This window comes from Salvelinus namaycush, unplaced genomic scaffold, assembly GCF_016432855.1.
Source record: "Salvelinus namaycush isolate Seneca unplaced genomic scaffold, SaNama_1.0 Scaffold622, whole genome shotgun sequence".
NCBI classification, from domain to species: domain Eukaryota; kingdom Metazoa; phylum Chordata; class Actinopteri; order Salmoniformes; family Salmonidae; genus Salvelinus; species Salvelinus namaycush.
In genome coordinates, this window is record NW_024061334.1 from 142695 (window position 1) to 146675 (window position 3981).

A 3981-nucleotide genomic window follows, 5' to 3' on the forward strand; every position below is an offset into this window, starting at 1 on the left:
GTGGAAAAGGCAGTCTTCTCCCGGGAGGTCTCTGCCAGTGGCACCTGCCAGTACCCCTTCGTCAGCAATGGACATTAGACCAGTGTAATGTCAGTGATAAGTCCAGTGATAAGTGATAAGTCCAAATTTGAGATTTTTGGTTCAACCGCCGTGTCTTTGTGAGACGCAGAGTAGGTGAACGGATGATCTCTGCATGTGTGGTTCCCATTGTGAAGCATGGAGAAGAAGGTGTGATGGTGTGGGGGTGCTTTCCTGGTGACACTCAGTATTTATTTAGAATTCAAGGCACACTTAACCAGCATGGCTACCAGTTCCTTTATGTATTCACAGGAAGGCCAAAAAGATCATCAAGGACATCAACCACCCGAGCCACGGCCTGTTCACCCCGCCATCATCCAGAAGGCGAGGTCAGTACAGGTGCATCAAAGCTGGGACCGAGACACTGAAAAACAGCTTCTATCTCAAGGCCATCAGTGTTACATCTGCTCCTGCCACGCCCTCTACTTCTCATCCTGTGTCTCCCTAACCTGCCGCCACTCCCCCAGTGCTTTCTCCCTCTCTTTCTATGTGTGTGTGTATTTTTTATTTTATTTATCCATTATTTTACCAGGTAAGTTGACTGAGAACACATTCTCATTTGCAGCAACGACCTGGGGAATAGTTACAGGGGAGAGGAGGGGGATGAATGAGCCAATTGTAAACTGGGGATTATTAGGTGACCGTGATGGTTGAGGGCCAGATTGGGAATTTAGCCAGGACACCGGGGTTAACACCCCTACTCTTACGACAAGTGCCATGGGATCTTTAATGACCTCAGAGAGTCAGGACACCCGTTTAACGTCCCATCCGAAAGACGGCACCCTACACAGAGCAGTGTCCCCAATCACTGCCCTGGGGCATTGGGATCTTTGTTTAGACCAGAGGAAAGAGTGCCTCCTACTGGCCCTCCAACACCACTTCCAGCAGCATCTGGTCTCCCATCCAGGGACTGACCAGGACCAACGTGATTGTGTGAGTAGCGGCAGTTGCAACCTGTTCCATAATCAAGGCATCTACAAATACTCAGCCCTGCCACTTCCACGCTGCCAGTTCGTAGCCCCTGCTCAGTCAGTCTGCAATTCAAGCCTTTGGTCCCGCACAGATCTTATCCTGTTATGCCTGTTTTTCCCTAGCCTGACGCTGCTTTTCTCTCCTCTACAGTTCCGTCCGCTCTGACTCTGGTTCCTGTCTCCAGTCCCTCGTTACGTCAGTCCTGCTTCCCTGTCCTGGAACCCCACTCTACTGCTTCCTTGGATTCCGCTCCGGACCTGCTTACCCTGCCCCTACTCCCCTTGCCTCAGCCCCAGCCTCAGCCCCAGTTCCTGGTTCCCTGCTTACCCTGCCCTTTCTCCCCTTGCCCCAGCCTCAGCCCCAGTTCCTGGTTCCCTGCTACCCGCCCCTGCTTCCCCTGCCCTTTCTCCCCTTGCCCCAGCCCCAGCCTCAGCCCCAGTTCCTGGTTCCCTGCTACCTGCCCCTGCTTACCCTGCCCTTTCTCCCCTTGCCCCAGCCTCAGCCTCAGTTCCTGGTTCCCTGCTACCCACCCCTGCTTACCCTGCCCTTTCTCCCCTTGCCCCAGCCTCAGCCCCAGTTCCTGGTTCCCTGCTACCTGCCCCTGCTTACCCTGCCCTTTCTCCCCTTGCCCCAGCCTCAGCCCCAGTTCCTGGTTCCCTGCTACTCGCCGCTGCTTACCCTGCCCTTTCTCCCCTTGCCCCAGCCCCAGCCTCAGCCCCAGTTCCTGGTTCCCTGCTTCCCCTGCCCTTTCTCCCCTTGCCCCAGCCTCAGTCCCAGTTCCTGGTTCCCTGCTACCCGCCCCTGCTTCCCCTGCCCTTTCTCCCCTTGCTCCAGCCTCAGCCCCAGTTCCCTGCTACCCCCCCCTGCTTACCCTGCCCTTTCTCCCCTTGCCCCAGCCTCAGCCCCAGTTCCTGGTTCCCTGCTACCCGCCCCTGCTTACCCTGCCCTTTCTCCCCTTGCCCCAGCCTCAGCCCCAGTTCCCTGCCTACCCTGCCCTTTCTCCCCTTGCCCCAGCCTCAGCCCCAGTTCCTGGTTCCCTGCCTACCCTGCCCTTTCTCCCCTTGCCCCAGCTTCAGTCCCAGTTCCTGGTTCCCTGCTACCCGCCGCTGCTTACCCTGCCCTTTCTCCCCTTGCCCCAGCCTCAGTCCCAGTTCCTGGTTCCCTGCTACCCGCCGCTGCTTACCCTGCCCTTTCTCCCCTTGCCCCAGCCTCAGCCCCAGTTCCTGGTTCCCTGCTACCCGCCGCTGCTTCCCCTGCCCTTTCTCCCCTTGCCCCAGCCTCAGTCCCAGTTCCTGGTTCCCTGCTACCCGCCCCTGCTTACCCTGCCCTTTCTCCCCTTGCCCCAGCCTCAGTCCCAGTTCCTGGTTCCCTGCTACCCACCCCTGCTTACCCTGCCCTTTCTCCCCCAGCCCCAGCCTCAGTCCCAGTTCCTGGTTCCCTGCTACCCGCCCCTGCTTACCCTGCCCTTTCTCCCCTTGCCTCAGCCTCAGCCCCGGTTCCTGGTTCCCTGCTTACCCTGCCCTTTCTCCCCTTGCCCCAGCCTCAGTCCCAGTTCCTGGTTCCCTGCTACCCGCCCCTGCTTACCCTGCCCTTTCTCCCCTTGCCCCAGCCTCAGCCCCAGCCCCAGTTCCTGGTTCCCTGCTACCCGCCCCTGCTTACCCTGCCCTTTCTCCCCTTGCCCCAGCCTCAGTCCCAGTTCCTGGTTCCCTGCTACCCACCCCTGCTTCCCCTGCCCTTTCTCCCCTTGCCCCAGCCTCAGTCCCAGTTCCTGGTTCCCTGCTACCCGCCCCTGCCTACCCTGCCCTTTCTCCCCCAGCCCCAGCCTCAGTCCCAGTTCCTGGTTCCCTGCTACCCGCCCCTGCTTACCCTGCCCTTTCTCCCCTTGCCCCAGCCTCAGTCCCAGTTCCTGGTTCCCTGCTACCCGCCCCTGCTTACCCTGCCCTTTCTCCCCTTGCCCCAGCCTCAGTCCCAGTTCCTGGTTCCCTGCTACCCACCCCTGCTTACCCTGCCCTTTCTCCCCCAGCCCCAGCCTCAGTCCCAGTTCCTGGTTCCCTGCTACCCGCCGCTGCTTACCCTCCCCTTTCTCCCCTTGCCCCAGCCTCAGCCCCAGTTCCTGGTTCCCTGCTACCCGCCGCTGCTTCCCCTGCCCTTTCTCCCCTTGCCCCAGCCTCAGTCCCAGTTCCTGGTTCCCTGCTTACCCTGCCCTTTCTCCCCTTGCCCCAGCCTCAGTCCCAGTTCCTGGTTCCCTGCTACCCGCCCCTGCTTACCCTGCCCTTTCTCCCCTTGCCCCAGCCTCAGTCCCAGTTCCTGGTTCCCTGCTACCCACCCCTGCTTCCCCTGCCCTTTCTCCCCTTGCCCCAGCCTCAGTCCCAGTTCCTGGTTCCCTGCTACCCGCCCCTGCTTACCCTGCCCTTTCTCCCCTTGCCCCAGCCTCAGTCCCAGTTCCTGGTTCCCTGCTACCCACCCCTGCTTACCCTGCCCTTTCTCCCCTTGCCCCAGCCTCAGTCCCAGTTCCTGGTTCCCTGCTACCCGCCCCTGCTTACCCTGCCCTTTCTCCCCTTGCCCCAGCCTCAGCCCCAGTTCCTGGTTCCCTGCTACCCGCCCCAGCTTCCCCTGGCCTGCACCCCATCTCCCCCCGCTTTTCAATAAATACCTTAGTTACCTTATCCCTGTCTCCTCGTCTGAGTCTGCTCTTGGGTTCACCTGCTTCACCCCGCGTTACAATCAGACTGTTAAATAGCCATCACTAGCCGGGTACCACCCGATTACTCAACCCTGCAACTTAAATGCTGCTGCCCTATATACATAAACATTAACGTTAAATATTACTGCACTGTTGGAGCTAGGAACACAAGCATTTAGTTAGATATTACTGCACTGTTGGAGCTAGGAACACAAGCATTTAGTTAAAAATTACTGCACTGTTGGAGC